Below are 19,720 nucleotides of genomic sequence, written 5' to 3' on the forward strand. Positions count from 1 at the left end.
AACTGTTACCTCTCAGTGATGAACAAATATCACGAGAGCTGCTAGGGTTACAATGAATAATCTTCTCTAATAATGATAACACTTCTAGTGTAAACCCTATATCTGTGTTTATATACTACACAGTTACAAGATAATCGCTAATTGATATGGAATATAATTCTGCTTCCTAAAATATATCAATCAGATATCTTTTCTTCCAAGTATTCCATTCTTTACAGAATTCCTTCTTCATGCATATCCCTTCTTATGTTTATCTTGATCTTCTTTCCTTTAATCAGCTACTGTCCTTATCTGATCGTCCTTCAGCACTTAAGTTCTGATATCTATCTTCTGACGATTATCTCCTGATAACATATGTACTGATATCCTTAAGTCCTGACTTCCAGTATAAGTACTGATCAATAGTTAAGTACTGATTTATCCTGTTCAAGTAAGATCTGAAAGCTAAACATAAAATATATTAGCCATGACATTATCAAATATATCTAACAATCTCCCCCAATTTGTAAATTAACATAATATACAAGTTTAACAAATATTTGATGATGTCAAAAACATTAAGTACAGATGCATGAGAATTAGACTAGATAACTACAACTTACAGTCCTTAAAGCTTTTACCAATTTCAACTTCTGATAACAACTTCTGTCTGTATAAATATCAAAATTTAAGCAGTTGTAGATCTTTGACTTGGCTTCATCATTTTCTGATCTCTCTGATGTCAGGAGTTGTTCTGAGATAGTTCTTCAACAAACATTTCTCAGCATATCTGAGTTCATCAATCATTCTCCTTTTGACATCTTTAAGCTCTGCAGTATCTTCACCAGTTTGAAAGATTGCAGCTCTGAGATCATTGATCTTTGCTTTTCTCAACTCCTGATCTAGTCTTATGACATAAGCTTTGTCAGACTCTAGATTGAATTCAAGTCCCGTAATACAAAGATATGTTCTGATCTGTGCAGTATTAGGCTTCATATCAACAATATCACCATTGTGATCTCTGTACTTTGGAACATATATGCTGTCAGACTTAACAGAATAAAGCCTTTTCTGTCTCTGAATCTGTTCTTTTAAGTAGTTTGCAACAGTCTCTGTTATTCTGTCATCCACTTGAAGTATGAAAAGTACATGCTCCAATTCTTCAAAATACTTCAATGGAATGACATTTTGTCTTATATGATAAACCCTACCATCTGTCATGAAATACAACATGATGTATTCTTTCAAGTAAGTATGGTAAACCATCTGTACAGATTCCAGTTGATTCAATCTCTCAGGAGTTGCTCCAATACCTGGTTCACTCAAGGAAGTTGGATCATTGGTAGTGTTGTGTACTCTTCTTTCATCAGCACTTCCCAATCCAGTTTTATCTCTAGCTTCCTTTCCAGTAACTACTCTTGCTTCAAAACCACTTGCAGTAGTCTTCAAAGATTAAGTCTGTTTTGCTTTAGTGAATCCTGGTAGGAGTGTCTTTGATCTATTTCCTGATATCAAGTTAACTTGAGCTCTGTCAGAGGTTACTTGCTTCTTCTGAATATCAGAACTTATAATTTCTTGACTCTGAACAACTTGAGCCATGTCAGAGGTTGTTTTAAGAACTTTTCTTGAAGTCAGAGCAAGATCATCTTTTTCATCAGTAATTTCTTCTTCCTCAGGAGGTACATAAACCTTGATAGGTTCACCAACCTTTTCTTTACCCTTGGATCTTGGATCTATCTGTGGTTGTGATCTAGCCAACGTTGCTTCAGTATGTGTCCTTTCTTTGATCACAATGCCTTTGAGTCTTGGAAGTGACTTTTTACCAGAAGCTTCATATTTAGATGTGACTTTCTCTGATTTAAGTCTGGCTTCTTCTTCCTTTAAACTTTCCAAGTCCATTCCTGGATTTTCTTGAAGAAATAACTGTCTTGACATTTCCTCATCAAGATCTAGAAGTTCATCAGAACTTATCCTTTTACCAGCAGCAGAACTTATTCTTTTCCCAGTATCAGAACTTGTCCTGTGACTAGCTTGTCTTGATGTAAACCTTCTACCTTGACTATGACCGCTACCCATTCCAGAGTATCCTTGATCATCATTTCCATCATCCTTTCCGTGCAGTGTCTTGTTAGTGTTGCATTTGGACTTAATTACCTTCTCCCCCTTTTTGGCATCAGCAGGTAGTAAAAGAGAGATAAGTAATTCCACTGAGGATTGGATGTCAGTAAGTTGCGATTGCTGAGAAGCTTGATTTGTCAGAATGTCATCAATCTGAGCTTGTTGTTTCTCTTGATTTTTCTCAATATAAGCAATCCTGTCAATGGTAGGTTGAAAGAACTTTTTCTTATCAATTTTCCAAACTTGTTCTTGTTTGATAAAGTTCTCCTGAATCTTGTGTAGCTCTGCATGAGTAGTTGAATGAAGACCTTGTAGATGTTTAATACTCAATGCAGTGACTCTAAGCTGGGTTTTTAAATCATCAGAATTTAACATTTCATCAGCTTTTAGTCAAGTGCTCAGCAAGATGTATTGCAGTTGGAACACATGAAACTGAGTTCCATTCCTTAGTCCACTCCTGACCTGCAGGAGTTTCACATCAAGGTACTGGTGCATCCCCGATAACAAACTCCTTTACCAGTTCAGACTTAGGAAGAGTCTGTTGAGGAGTATGTCCTGAAGGACCTGCTTCATCAGCATCTACAGTTGGAGCAACATCACCAGTATCTCCAGCATTTGCAGCATCGGAACTTAAAGAATCAGTATCTTCTGATAAGACAACAGTGTGAGTAGCAATGGAGGCTTCAACATCCTCTAATTGCTGATCTGATACTAAGTTCTGATCAACAGCCATATCCTGATGCTCACCTAAAGTCTGATCATCAGCATCTTGATGCAGAGAAGGTGTTGTTGATAACTCTGGAGTTTGAACAGCATCAGTAACAGGTGTTGTGGAAGGATTATTTGCTGTTGGAGCTTCTAAGAGAAATACTTCAGACACAACCAAGTGTTGAACATCAATATCAGCACTTATGCCTGGATCAACAGGAGACACAGATGGTGAGTTAGCCTTGTCAGATACAGCTTCCTGAGATGGAGTTGATGGAGAAGAAGTGACTGGAACAAATTCCTTGTCTTGTGAGATCAGAGATTCCTGATCCCCTTCCTTAGCTACTTCCTCTTCATCATCTGAAACTGGCCTTTGTGCCCTCTGTTTCTTGTACTTCCTTGTTGATTTGGATTCCTTGGGAGTTTCAGGAACTATCATTCGTCTAAGCCTCTTGAGAAGCCTAGAACCCCCAATTTCAGAATCCTTCTGAGAAACCTCTTTCTCAGCTTCAGAAACAACAGGTTCTCTAGAAGAAACCTGTTCCTCAGAATCAGATTCATCTCTCAATACAATCCTCCTTCTCTTTTGAGATGTTTGAGGAACATTCTTTGTCCTCTTTGGCTTGGAAGATGAAGGTTTCACAGTAGATGCTGAAGATGAAGGTCGAGCAGTCTGTGAAGTTGAGAGATAGGATGTGAGATATGTTCTGAGGGTAGGTTGAGTAGAATGATATGTAGGTACTGAGGTTGATGGATTTTGGGTGTTTGGAGTTGGTTGGACATCAGAGTAAACAGATCTATAAGTATCAGGATCAGCATTTACCAGGATCTGTTTTACAGACTTAGGAATCTGTAATGGTCTAACCACTTTTTTCTTAGTATCAGCATTTACCAGGTCATTAAAGTATCATTTTGCAACCTTAAAAGGTGGGGTGTGAGTGCTGACTAAATGAGGTTCATCAGTACAGTAAGTGTAAATAAGTTGACAGAATCTAGCAAAATAAACAACATCTCGATCCTCTGTCATCCTATCCCCAATAAAACCAATTATTCCAGTTGCAAAATCAAAATGCGTTTGATGAATAATAGCATACCCAACCTCACTATGTGCAAGAAGATCTTGCACAAAGTGCAATTTAGATGGAGCTTCAGTGTGATCAAGAACTGCAGCATAGTTGTTGGGGACAAACTTAGCTCCATCAATGATTAAATCCTTTGGTGCCATGTGAAAAAAAATGAGATTCAAGTATGCCTGTTAGGTGTTTGAGATAATGTCTGTATGAAAAACCAACGTGAGAAATAAAGAGAAAGAGAGTAAAAGTAAGGAGAGAGATAAAATATAAAGAAAATAAAAGATTAAAGAAATCTTCTCTTTGTTGTACTTATACTCTGAACAAAAATGTTACCGTTGGACACCTGTCAGACATGCAGTAATAATGGACAGTTACTGGGCTCGAGAAAACAGGAATCATTACTTACCCAGTTGCCTAGTTTCAAGGAAAAACCGTTCCATTTATCAAGAGAAACAGTTTTAATTCAAAATTTAAACCGTTAGCACTGATTGAATTATTTTTCACTGCATCATTGATATTCTGAAAATACATCACATGAAAATGACCAAGATAAATTAGATAAGTAAGTGCTGAAAATGAATCAGAACTTAATATAAAGCAAAATTTATTTGGTCATCAGAATATCAATCAGGATTTATCAACACAAGATAAAATAACTCAGAGACAAAATCTTGAAGTAAAAACAACTTTCATTAATATATCAAGACAATACATTTATGAAATGGAAATGACATCAATACTTATACAAGATTTTCCCTAAGCTTCTAATCCTAACATCAACAGCCTTAGTCCTAGCTAAGAAGCCTGACAAAGCTGATGATGAAGAAAAACAGGAAGAAGACGAGATTAAGTCATCTTCTTCTTCCTACTCTCGACAAACAGAATGGCGAGTCGGATGATTCGCTCTTGCTGGTGGAGAGCTTCCAGCCTTTCCTCCTCCAATCGCTCCAGATGGTGATGGTAGTCCATATAGAAGAACAGAAGGTGTGTCAGTACCTCCTTTGGGACAGAGCCCCATATCTCCTCAGGAATGGCTGTGACATGCCATTCTTGCTGCCACTCGGCACAACTTAGCACCATATTGAAGTTTTGGTAGTTCAAAAACATGTTGTATCTGACCATTGTGTTTTTGAAAGAAGAAGTATGAAGATAAGTGTGTGAGAAGAATTTGATGGAAAGACTGATGTGAAGTGGCTGCTTATATAGGCAAGAGAATGCCAGGAGACGCAAAGAAATTGAATGCTTACAGATAGAATTAATTCTACCTCGTCTCCCTAGACTTTGAAAAAGAATAACATTCATTGGAAAGAGGAATCATGGTTTAAACCGCACAAGAAACAAGAAACAGTGGAATGTTCAAGTACGAATACCATTAATCCTAATCATAGTGACTATTAATCTTCCACTTCAACATATTCTAGTATGAACTAAGACTGTTATCAAATTTTATTCACAGATAAGTCAAGTAAATGATTAGACTGAGAAATCAGAACTTAGACCTATACCAGAACTTAACAGTCATCAGAACATAATTTCTTAACTCGAAAAAGAAATGCCCATCTTAGTAAATCCTCATACAAGTTCTGAGTTATAGACTTCAGAACTTAATCATCAGAACGTGTAACTAGAACTTGTCCTCAGAATTTGTGCAATAATGACACAATGACTGTTTATCTAAAATAACATAGACCACCACAGAAATTTTCATCATTCAGATGGAGTGATTAGTGTGTGCATTAAGCTAAATAACAGACAAAGAGTAAAGTCTGATTCACTTCAGTACATCTTAGAAATAAGGCATAACTAAAATTTTGCTAAAGAGCTGTCATTGTCCTGAAACCTACTGATGAATGAGTTCATGCTTGAGTCCACCTCAACTGTTTTGTGCTAATTTTATGCATCTTTTGAAATTCTATTTTACAGTGGCTTCTCAGTGTAAGTGAGTCACGACTGTTTATCAGAATTTATGCTATTATCAGAGTATTTCTCCAGTAATCATAGAGTGTGAAAAGTCACCAAGAAAATATTTTGCTTTTCTAATGCATATCTACTTAATACCAGCAATGCACTTGGGTCGTCCCTTCCACATTTTTACTCTAGATCTCAAAGGAGTACCTGATTTTATTCTTTGATCTTTTTGCTTTTTCTTTTGATAAGTGAGGTTTATCAGCACTTAGTACATTCAGCAGTTTTACTAGTATCAGAACTTAACAGATGAGTAGCATTATTCTAATTTGTGACTTAGTAATAAGATATACAAAGTAAACTTAACTAAGCTCAATTATCAGAATTTGCTAGTGTCATAGGGTTTCCACTGAAATAATTACTTTTTACATGGAATCATTTGTTTATTGAAGACTACTAGGTCAGTATCTAGCACAATTATCCTCATAGGATTGAATAGGTACTTGAACAGACATATCATTTATCAGAGTTTAGAAACATATATCAGATAACAGTCAGTACTTAAAGACATTTATCAATTAAGCACACAATACACAATGAGATTAATTCTGTAAATACTGAGCATAAAGTCTGATAACACAGAACAAGACTAAGCAGATTTAGAGAAAGAACCTGAAACCATTCCAAGTTCATTTACCAATCTTGTAAAAGTAGCTTCACACAGTGGTTTTATGAAGATATCTGCTAGTTGTTGATCTGTGGGAACAAAATGCAATTCCACTGTACCTTCATCCACATGTTCCCTGATGAAGTGGTACCTGATGCTGATGTGCTTTGTCATTGAGTGTTGAACTGGATTACCTGTCATAGCAATAGCACTTTGATTATCACAGTAAATAGGGATTTTGAAATATGTTAACCCATAATCCAGTAACTGATTCTTCATCCAAAGAATCTGTGCACAACAGCTTCCTGCAGCAATATACTCTGCTTCTGCAGTTGATGTGGAAATTGACTTTTGTTTCTTGCTGTACCAAGAAACCAATCTGCCTCCAAGAAATTGGCAGCTTCCACTTGTGCTTTTCCTGTCAATTTTGCAACCTGCAAAATCTGCATCTGAGTAACCTATTAGTTTAAAATCTGATTCTCTAGGATACCATAATCCCAGAGCAGCTGTTCCTTTAAGATACTTAAAGATTCTTTTTACAGCTGTTAAGTGAGGTTCTCTTAGATCTGCTTGAAATCTTGCACAAAGACAGGTAGCATACATGATATCAGGTCTACTAGCAGTTAGATAGAGTAGAGAGCCAATCATACCTCTTTAGTCAGTAATATCTACTGATTTACCGGTATCCTTATCCAGTTTTGTTGCAGTGGCCATAGGAGTGGATGCACTTGAACCATCTTGCATTCCAAATTTCTTCAGCAAGTTTCTGGTGTACTTAGTTTGACAAATAAAAGTGCCTTCTTCATTCTGCTTGACTTGAAGGCCCAGAAAATAGCTAAGTTCCCCCATCATACTCATCTGATATCTTGACTGCATCAGTTTGGCAAACTTCTTGCAAAATCTGTCATTTGTAGATCCGAAGATGATATCATCAACATAAATCTGGACAAGAAGTAGGTCCTTTCCATGGTTGAGATAGAAAAGTGTTTTGTCTATTGTTCCTCTGTTGAATCCACTTTCCAGAAAAAACTGAGCTAAAGTCTCATACCATGCTCTAGGAGCTTGCTTAAGTCCATAAAGTGCTTTGTCAAGCCTGTAGACATAATCTGGATGTTTGGTATCTACAAAACCTGGAGGTTGTTCAACATATACCTCCTCCTCCAATTCTCCATTGAGAAAAGAACTTTTCACATCCATTTGAAAGACAGTAAACTTTTTGTGAGCAACATAAGCCAAGAATATCCTTATGGCTTCTAACCTAGCAACTGGTGCAAATGTTTCATCATAATCAATTCCCTCCTGTTGAGAATATCCTTTTGCAACCAGCCTTGCCTTATTCCTTGTAATTATGCCATCACTGTCAGTTTTGTTTCTGAATACCCACTTTGTACCAACAACAGATCTATTCTTTGGTCTTGGCACTAGGGTCCAGACTTTGTTTCTTTGAAATTCATTCAACTCTTCCTGCATTGCTTGCACCCAATCAGCATCTTGAAGAGCTTCTTCCACTTTCTTTGGCTCAGTCTGAGAGAGAAAAGAATTGTAAAGACATTCATTTGAAGTACCTGTTCTAGATCTGACACCTGTATCAGGATTTCCAATTCTCAAATCAGGTGTATGTGATTTTGTCCACTTCCTTGCAGATGGAAGGTTTTCTCTAGAACTGGATGCTCTCCCAAGATCCATGCTATCTTCATTTTTTGATGCTCCCCCTGAAACTGTGCTCTCTGAGTTGGATTCTTCAGTATTTAGATTTTCAGCACTATCAGAACTTGGCTTATCAGAACTTGACGAATCAGAACTTGAAGAGCCAGATGTATGTTCTGATGTTGCTTGAGCTGTGGTAGGATCTTGAGTATGCTCCCCCTGCATAGGTGCATCTTCCTTTGACGTAGTTACCACATTTTCAATAACATCAGAGTTTAATCCATCAGAGTTTACAGTATCAGGACTTAGACTGTCAGGATTTTCAGTATCAGAATTTGAGTCTTCATTTTCAAATCTCAGCTGATCATGGTCAATGAAATCTTCAAGACCAGTAATCTTCTTGTCATCAAAAGAGACATTGATAGATTCCATGACCACTTTTGTTCTCAAATTATAGACTCTAAAGGCTTTTGTGGAAAGTGGATATCCAACAAAGATTCCTTCATCAGCTTTTAGATCAAACTTTGATAGATGTTCAGGATGAGTCTTGAGAACAAAACACTTGCATCCAAATACATGAAAGTATTTCAGATTTGGCTTCTTTTTCTTCACCATCTCATATGGTGTTTTTCCATGCTTGTTAATGAGTGTTGTATTTTGAGTAAAATAAGCAGTCTGCACAGCTTCAGCCCAGAAATAGGTTGGAAGCTTTGCTTCTTCAAGCATTGTACGTGCAGCTTCAATGAGAGTTCTATTCTTGCTTTGAACAACTCCATTTTGCTGTGGAGTTCCAGGAGCAGAAAATTCCTGCTTTATTCCATGGCTTTTGCAGAACTCTTCCATTATCAAATTCTTGAACTCAGTGCCATTATCACTCCTTAAAACTTTCACAGAATCTTTGACCATTTTATCCAAATGTTTGATATGATCAATCAAGGTTGATGCAGTTTCACTTTTTGTATGCAAGAAATACACCCATGTGTATCTGGTGAACTCATCCACTATGACCAACGCATACTTCTTCTTTATAATAGACATGACATTTACTGGACCAAATAGATCAACATGTATTAGATGATAAGGCTCAAGAATTGATGATTCAGTCTTGCTCTTGAATGAAGATTTTCTTTGTTTGGCTTTCTGACATGAATCACAAAGACCATCAGGAGCAAATACTGTGTTTGGCAATCCTCTCACAAGATCTTTCTTGACCAGTTCATTTATATTGTTGAAATTTAAATGAGAGAGTTTCTTATGCCAAATCCAGCTTTCTTCAATTGATGTTCTACTCATTAGACAGATTGCAGAACCATCAGTACTTGTTGAAAGCTTAGCTTCATAAATGTTACCACGCCTGTATCCTTTCAGAATAACTTTGCCTTTAGATTTACTCACAATTTCACAGTGTTCTTCAAAGAAATCAACATGATAACCTCTGTCACAGATTTGACTTATACTCAGTAGGTTGTGTTTAAGTCCTGAGACTAGAGCTACTTGTTTAATTATGACATTTCCAAGATTGATATTGCCATATCCCAATGTTTTTCCAATATTGCCATCTCCATAAGAAACACTTGGGCTAGCTTTCTCCACAAAGTCTGATAGCAGGGCCTTATTTCCAGTCATATGTCCTGAACATCCACTGTCCAGAACTAGAATATTTTTCCTGTTGCCCTGCAATCACAAAGACCACTAATTATTAATTTTAAGGACCCAGACTTGCTTGGATCCTTTGGCCTTATTAAGTTTGTTAACATTTGCAGCGGATTTAGCATCAGAGTTTATGTTAACATTTTTCTTATCAGAACTTACACTATCAGACTTTGAATCAGAATTTACACTAGAAGGAACAATGGAAACTTTCTTCAAAGAAGGTTTTATTTGATAATAATTATAGTACAAACTATGATATTCCTTACAAGTATAAATGGAATGCCATAAACTACCACAATGAAAACAAGGATTTTGTGGTTTGTATCTAACAGACTGACTCTTAACTCCTGATTTTGAAGGTAAGGAGTTAATATTCTTATTCTTCCTGCAAAAAGAAGCCAGATGGTTAGAACTTCCACAGTTATGACATGTTTTCCTAGGAGCATCAGGAACAGGTTTATAATCATTGCTTTTATTCACACCTTCCTTTCCATTCCTATTTTTCCTAGGTGATTTTACCTTGTTTGCATTCTTGACATCTTTCAGCTTATGCTTAAGCTGCTTCTTTGTCATTAAGCCTATGTTCACTTCAGCTATCTTTTCCTGTTTTAGTTTATCAGAAGTTAATTTCTTTGTAACTTCTGATTTTCATTTTCAGACTTTACAGTTACAAACTTAACAGGTTTTAACTTTGGCTTTTGTTTATCAACAGACTTAATTTCTTCAGTTCCTTTATCTTTCTTATCTTCTCCATAACCTAAGCCCTCTTTCCAGTTTCCACTACTTAGCAAATTTTGAGTTGTTTTGCCAGAGTTAGTCCAAGTCCTGATAATCTCTCTTTCCTTTTCTAACTCAATTTTTAGAGATTCATTTAATTTTAGCACTTCATTCCTAACATAAAAAGCATCATCTCTATCCTTCTGAGTTTGATGGAACATGACTAACTCTTTTTCTAAGAAATCATTTCTTTTCTTAAATGCAAGATTTTCAGAAGTTAATCTTTCACATGTTAAAGTTTGATCTCTATAGCTAACAAACATGGTTTTAAGATATCTTCTCAACTCATTAATATCATCAGTATGAAAAGCATAAGTAGTCTGAGGTACCTTTGTTTCAGCAGCTTCAGAACTGCTCTCAGCACTTTCTTTATCAGCATTTGCCATCAATGCATAGTTTTCCTCACTTTCAGAGTCTGAGGTGTCTGTCCAGCTTTTCTGCTTTGTGACAAGAGCCTTGCCTTTGTCACCCTTTACCTTCTTGCAGTCAGGAGATATGTGGCCTTTCTCACCACAGTTATAGCATTTAACATTGGTGTAATCTCCTCTGTCAGACTTTCCTCCTCTGCCTTCAGATCTTCTGAAATTCTTCTTATCAGAACTTATGCCTTTCCTGGAAAACTTCTTTCCCTTCCTGAACTTCCTGTATGCAATCTTTGTGATTCCTTTCACCATAAGAGCACACAGCTTCATCATCTCCTCATCAGCATCAGTCTCAGGCAAGCTTTCAGAATCTGAGTCATCATCACTCTCAGAACTTGATGACTCAGTATCAGACTTTATGAAAAGAGCTTTACCCTTGTCTTTCTTTGAGGAAGCTGCTTTGGGGAATTCTTCTTCAGCCTTAAGAGCAACTGTCCTTGACTTTCCTCCTTTCCTCTTGCTTCTTTGTTCCATCTCAAGTTCATGAGTCTTGAGCATTCCATAAATTTCATCAAGAGTTGTTTCATCAAGATTGTAGTTGTCTCTTATTGTTGTTGCCTTCAAATCCCAACATTCAGGAAGAGCTAACAGGAACTTAAGGTTTGAATCTTCAAGATCATACTCCTTATTTACCAGTGACAGATCATTCAAGAGTTTGACAAATCTATCATATAAATCAGTCAATGATTCATTAGCCTTTGAATCAAAGTGTTCATACTCTTGAGTGAGTATTGTCTTCCTGTTCTTCTTAATTGTGTCGGTTCCCTGACACCTTGTTTCCAGAGCATCCCATATCTCCTTAGCAGTCTTGCAGTTGATTACCCTGTTTAACATTACATTATCAATGGCACTATGCAGTAAGTGTCGTACCTTAGCATCCTTAGCAATTGATGCTATGTCTTCAGCAGTATAATCACTCTTCTCCTTTGGTACGGTCTTTGCTGCTTCACCTGCAACTGCAACAACGAGTTTGGTTGGTTTGTGAGGGCCTTCCTTGATTCTATCAAGGTATTCTGGATCTGTTGCTTCCAGGAACATGGTCATCCTTACCTTCCATATGGGATATTCAGATGGTCTCAGTATGGGAACTCTGATGGTCTCATACCGACTCTGAATTTGTGTCTTTGGTGGTTCCTCAGTTTTGGTAGGCTTAGTTGGAGTTTCTGTGTCCGACATGATTGTGTTTGGATCTTTAACTATATGTATGTTAGCAGATAGGCTCTGATACCAATTGTTATGTCACACACACACTGTAGAGGGGGTGAATACAGTGTATAGTACACTCAAATCGAACTTTAAGAACTTAAGTAACAAAAAACAAACTTTATTGAAACAATAAACTCTGTTACAGTATGGAACTATTACCTCTCAGTGATGAACAAATATCACGAGAGCTGCTAGGGTTACAATGAATAATCTTTTCTAATAATGATAACACTTCTAGTGTAAACCCTATATCTGTGTTTATATACTACACAGTTACAAGATAATCGCTAATTGATATGGAATATAATTCTACTTCCTAAAATATATCAATCAGATATCTTTTCTTCCAAGTATTCCATTCTTTACAGAATTCCTTCTTCATGCATATCCCTTCTTATATTTATCTTGATCTTCTTTCCTTTAATCAGCTACTGTCCTTATCTGATCGTCCTTCAGCACTTAAGTTCTGATATCTATCTTCTGACGATTATCTCCTGATAACATATGTACTGATATCCTTAAGTCCTGACTTCCAGTATAAGTACTGATCAACAGTTAAGTACTGATTTATCCTGTTCAAGTAAGATCTGAAAGCTAAACATAAAATATATTAGCCATGACATTATCAAATATATCTAACAAATGCATATTCTATTTAAACCAGTCTCTATGGGAACGAACTTAACATAATCTTATACTACTTGTGATCGCGTACGCTTGCGTGGTTTTGTGCGAACAAGTTTTTGGCGCCGCTGCCGGGGATCGGTGTTAAATTTAGTTTATGTGCTTGTCATCAGTCGCTTAGCTGGCAAATCAAAATAGGAAAGAATCTTTCGCTTTAAAGTTCACTAACTCAGATTATTTTCTTACAAGGTTTACTTTGTTCGTGTGTTTCAGGAACTCTAGATAGCGTGTATGCGAACACGTTCTCAATCTCGTAAGGAAACACTTGACGAAGTTGAAGGAGAGGAAAAAAATGTTTTTGAAGAAGTTAAAAAAGTTGAAGAAGAAATTTTGAAAGGATATCTTCGATATATTATTTATTTTGGTATTTGTACCATTAAACTTAAAATTAAGAACACTTAGATCCTCTCCATTAGGACATGACTTTAATTGATCCAAATCAAAGTCAAAAAGTCAAACTAGCAAAATCATTTCTCTCAAACATATAAAAGAGATATTCCAGTTTTGCAAAATATCAAAATTATATCTTTATGGAATATATCTCTAAGGCAATATGATCAAAGAAGAAACATCAAGATATGATATTTCTTAGATCTGTGTTGCAACGGGAATATGGCAACAAGCTCGAATAAGGAATATATCAGAAATATTCTTTAGAGATCTCGTGCTATATCAAAAATATTTCACTCTTCGCTCAAAGATATATTCTCACATCAATCAAAAAGAGTTTTATTCAAAATTTATTAATATTCATGGTTGGAATATTAATATCCAGTTTTGTAACTCATTTATAAATACTTACAGTAATTTTCTCCAGTTCCGTAAAATCAGCACTTCTCGGAGAAAATTATTCAAAAATACTCAAACACATTTCCGATCGTCCAAATATATTTTATATATTAGGAAATATATTTTAAGTATTTATCCAAGTCAAAACTTTGGTCAAAACATCCATCTCCTTCATTTCAAGACCAATGGTATTTTTACTCGGAAGAAAAGGCTGACAGAACAGTTTTATTTTAGATAAAATACTTCCTCATGCTATAATGACTTGAAATTTGGTATGGATCATTTAAATATTATTTTCTAAGTATGGTAAAAATTTTGTAATATTAAGAGAATTTTTGTCCGGGCACAAAAATCGAGGCAGTTGGTCCCACAGTTGACCATGTTTGTCCTAGTTACCATTGACCACGGTTGACCAAAACTTGCAGGAAATTATTTTATATTATTTAAGTAATTATCATATTTTTATGGTATTTATTTAGGAGTTTTTAAGGTTGTCATAATTAATGGTGTTTAATCCTTAATTAAGTGATTAAACAATGATTAAAAGAAAAAGGAAAATATATATTTATTCAATTATATCAGCTGAGTTTTTGAACCCATAAAGTTGTTGGTCTCATATGGAAAGTTGCAAAGAAACACACTTTGCTTTCCATGTCATCAATCCAAGTGACATACATCATCCACCATCCATTTTCCTCAAATCTCCACCATTAAATCCACCCAACTTCTCCTATAAATAAACCCGCACCCCAACCCATTTTATTAAAGCTAAAGAGCCACAAAGTTTCTGGGATTTTTTCAAGAAGTGTCTCTCTTCATCTCTTTCAAATTCTATACACACACTTCTTCTCAAAAACCTTCTCTCTCTTCTATATACTTACATATATACAAGGTTTTTGAAACCCAAGCTTAGCTTCACTCAACCAAGTTTTATCCCACCAAGTGAGCTCATCCACTACCACTTCCCGGCCTCCCGAAGGGCTGCCCAAGTTCGACCAAAGTGCCAAAATCCGGCCGAACCTTCGATGTTTTTTCCGGCGAACTTTTTCGACCGTTCTTCAAAAGTTGTAACTTTTAGCTTCTTATTTGATTTCTTTTTATTTGAGCTTTGTACTTAATTTCTCTACTTCATCTTAAGCTCTAATACAAGATCTCTTATGAACAAAATTCTCAAGAGAACTAAGATTCGAACTCGGAATTCGAATAAGTACTTGATCTTCACATAAATCATCTCAAGAAGAAGATCTATAAATAAAAGTACTTCATCTCCTAAAGGGAGATTATATTTGACCCAAGTTCATGAGTTAGCCAATTATTTTTATTATTGGATCTTGGCTAACAATTATTCGTGCACATAAAATATTATGAAGTAAAGTTTTAATCCCTTCTAATATCTTTAGTGTTCTGAGGGATTATAACTTGTTCTATAAACACTTCGTAATTTGTCAAATATCAAAATGGATTAAGTTCACGAGTTAGCCAATTACTTGCACTTCATTTAATTTGATCTAGGCTAACACATTTCGTACACATAAATTATTATGAAGCATAGATTTAATCCCTTCTAACATCTTTAGTGTTCCGGGGGATTATAACTCGATCTATAAACACTTCTTAATCATCCGTTAAAATTAAGGATGAATCAAATCCATGAGTTAGCCAATTAATTTTATGTTATTTAATTGGATCTTGGCTAACACATATCGTGTATAAAAATAATTACGAGTCATATCATATAAGCCCATTCTAATATCTTCAGTGTTTAGTGGGGTTATACTACGATGTCTAAAAAATACTCGTCATTATTCATCCAAATTTCGAAAGCACAATCTTAAGCCAATTACTTGCACTTAATTTATTTATATCTCGGCTAAGACTCATAAATTTTATATACTGTGCTTGAAGTTAAAAGAGTATACTTTGACCTTATAATCGTAAATATACAAGTATACCTTAAAACCTTAAGTTGATATACTTAAAGGTAAAATTACAACTCCGAGGTTGTAATTAAAGTATTCTTCGATCTATAAATACATAATCAAAAGAAGAAGAATACTAAAGAAGTCATAAGACATAAGTGCTTAATATAAAAAGATTTCTCATATTACTCCACCTATCCATTCAATCTATAAAGGAGTAATCATAAAAATACTTGGACTAGTATTTATTATCTTAAGTCAAGTATTCTTATTTAGTTTTAATATTCTTATTTGAATATTATACTATTTGTGGGCTAATACATTAACATACTAGTTCAAACCATCTTTTCTATACTTGGTTTGTTTCGTGGATTGTCTTATTAGTTTTGTAGTGAGGTGAAGTGACGTGAATTGATTCTCGTTCTAAGACCCAAGTCCTAGACGTACTAACGGGGAGTTAGTAGTCTTTGCACCGTGAAGAAGAGGAAAGACCCAAGACCGGATCACTAAGATCCAAGACCGACAAAAGCTAAGGAAGCCAAGTCCACGCAAAGGTTCTACAACTTTGAAGAAATAGCGGGGAGTTATTGTCTAAGATAAGTTGTGTAGGTATTACATTTATTTTGAGGTGGTGACCCTTGTGTTACGCACCAAGATAAATACTTGTAAGGGTGTAAAGGCTTCTCCGCCTACTAAAGGAGCGAGTTTATTATAAGGGAAAATCCTGAGTCCGGAAGAGGAGCTCGGGGACTGGAGTAGGGGTGAGCGAATCTATTAGAGGTTGCGCCATCGCGAACCAGGATAAAATCACCGTGTGGTATTTTCTTTCCTTAGACTTTATTTTTCCGCACATATAAACTGCATAACCACTCGGTAAAGTTTTAAAAAGGGATAAATTATTTTAAAAAGCCACAACAATTTTTAAATTGGTAACTAAGGTATTCAACCCCCCCCCCTTCTAGCTTAAAATAGCCCTCTTACGGGACCTAACAATTGGTATCAGAGCGGTGCTTTTTAACATGTTTGTTAAGTGATTTGCATATTTACAGGCACAACAAAAAGTGATCCGGAATGACATATATTAATCCCGTTAGATGTGATGAAGGTCTATCTACCTCACGACCTCCTCTATTTGATGGCACCAACTTTGCAACATGGAAAACGAGGTTTCGCATTTATGCAAGATCTCAAGGAGTCAAAGTTTGGATGGCTATCGAAGACGGTGTTCGCATTCCTACCAAAACTATCGATGACATCATCGTCGAAAAGAAGGTTAGTGAATACAACTTGGTGGAAGAAGCCACAATGAATATAGCCGCCAAGGCGGAAATGTGGCGCCCTCCAAACCCGGGTCAGAAGTTTGGGGTCCACAACACATACACAATATATAAACCTGTATATGAAATATTATTTGCAATGACCTTTCTTTATATAACCACGGATCACAATAGGTTAAAGTATGAAAACAAGCTACAACCTTAATTTTTATTACAACGTACCAAATCCCAACTAATTTAACTTACAACTGATGATGAAATTATTCTTACAATCTTACCATCTCACTGTCGTAATAAGCTCTTGTTAGCTCGATCTCAACTCAATCTAGAATCCTAGCTCGGACATTGAACTGGGAAACCTCGCTATCAACCGTATCCTTCTTAACTATATATTACATAAAAAGATTCGCAAGAGTGAGCTAACTAGCTCAGCAAGTCATAATAACAATAACTGAGGTTAAATAAGGATCAAATGAGATGATTCAAAGGAATCAAGTTTCTTGTTAAACAATCATTAGAATTGGATATTCATTTTAAATTTTAAAACCAAGGTTAGGTTGCTGATCAGTCACGCACTAACCCCGAGCAAGACACACAGCTCTGCTCTATAAACTGGATCCAAGGCACACATTGGCCTAATTCGACCACGAATCTGGTCCACATAAAGAAAACTATCCAATTCTAAAGCAGTTTAATATGATAAACGGTATAACTCAATGAAATAAGTTCATCATCAACAGTAATAAAACATTTGCATATAAAACATTTGCATAAGAGCATGGTGCAATTCATGGGTACCACGAGGGTATATCAAAGTATGTAAAAGAAATGGCCTCCGGCCTGTAAGGAAATCAGGTATTAGATGAAAAAGGATTTTTCAAGGTTTAGTTCTTTGATGTTATATAAAATGGTTGGGGTATAAAAGTTTCTGTATGTTCAAACAATTCGGTTCCAGTGTTTGGTATTTGGTAGTTATATATTTGGAGAGTAGTATCATATTTGTGTGGTTTAGTATCTGAAAATCAACAAGGGATGGTTTACAAAGAATAAGGCTTACGGCTCAAAGATCAAATGATGTGATCCGGGTTCAAGGCTGTATGATTCAAAGTACTCGCAATATAAAACAGAACTATTTTGCATACTTAACAATATGTCATAAGAGAATTTAGAAATGTTTGCACTATATCTCGAGAAAGGTTTAGAAGTACTTGCCTTATAGAGCTTTACAATTATTATTAATTGACTTCGAACATACTCGAATGCTCAGGCTTTATTGTTTATCCACTAGATCACCCTGGATTCGACCTCAACACTTAAGTCCTTCGATTGGAACCTTACTGAGCTTTTCGACTGACCACCAAACTATCTTTCGTCCAATGCCAATTTTCGGGCCTTCCGACTAGAACCTATAGAGTCGAAGTACCCCAATTTAGACTTTTGATTATGCTTGACATATCCTCGCTAACAATCTACCCGTGCGTTAACTAAACCCGACTCGTAACACATACATTACTTTAATACATGCATCAGTTAGGGTTCACGTTCTCGAAAATCGATTCGGTGTTCGTTTTCAGAAAATACATATACTCATCATTGTATGAAATTAGGGTTATTGGTTTTGGCAAAACGTTTCACTACAACATACAATCAGGTTTCGTATAAAACATACATATATGTATTTACTTATACTCGCTCGATGTCCCGATAATTACTCGATACGCTCCCGTATTTCCGTAGTTCAATTTCCCGGAAATCGGGCTGCACTTCCTTTATTTATCGGCTAACCCGTCGAAGCAATCCGACGTCAATCACAACAATCAATCAATCCAAACAATTAATCCAACAACCACCACATATAATTCAAACCATTCAACAACAACCGCAATCACTTATGCAACCAAATCTCGATACAATCTTTATATACCTGGTAGATATTTTTTGTTTTGAAAATAACTTTACGAACTAAATTAATATTTTAAAATTTTAGGACTCAGAATAAACATCACAGTCCACCGTCAGTTCGCCGAGGCTCATCGCCGATGGCAGCGAAAATTCGCGGGTGCCCGTATTCGCCGGGTTTCCATCACAAATTTTTACCGATTCTTAAAAATCATTTTCTGCACAAATTATCATTAGTATCACAATTTTAATCAACAATTTCCTGGAATAAGAAAAAGGAATCAGATTAAATTTATAAAATTAATCCAACAGCAATACAGGACAACAGCAAACCTACGCGCAACAAAAATACACGCATCCCCGTCGCCTCGCCGGCCGAAACCGGTGGCAACCGGAAAATAAAGGAACGGGCGGCACAATAAAGGACACAACACACACCTACTACGATGCACACACACAACCACATATAGATATATACATATACATCCATGACCGAGTCTAAGCCAACCATCAGAACAAAAAGGGGCGGCCGGAAAATTACCGGAAATAGAACGACTGGGAAGAAAGAGCACCGAAGTTAAAGGAAAGAAACGAAGGAGATAAAAGGGGAGAGAGAGATTATAGAAAGATTAATGTTTATAACAAAAAAAACGAATCATTTGTCGTGCTGCCCCAAAAACAAGCCACGTTTCTGTGGTTTAATAATATTATGACACGTGTCACCTTTTTACTGTAAACCCCAAAATTGCATTCGTATTTTGCAAAATAATGAACAAACCTACGAGTAAAAATTAACCCGAAACTTACCAAATTAGTTTTAAAATATTATGAACATCTCGAAGTTAATAAAGCTTAAATTTTGAGATTTTAAAATAATTTCTGAAATGCAATCTATACCCGCTTTTACCAATCAAAGTAAACAACGTGCAGGTGAAATTACTCTCGAAAATTATCAAAATAATTTTAAAATTCTTAGAATATTGTAAACATGATAAAA

Source organism: Apium graveolens, chromosome 8 (genome assembly GCF_009905375.1).
Source record: "Apium graveolens cultivar Ventura chromosome 8, ASM990537v1, whole genome shotgun sequence".
Lineage (NCBI taxonomy): Eukaryota > Viridiplantae > Streptophyta > Magnoliopsida > Apiales > Apiaceae > Apium > Apium graveolens.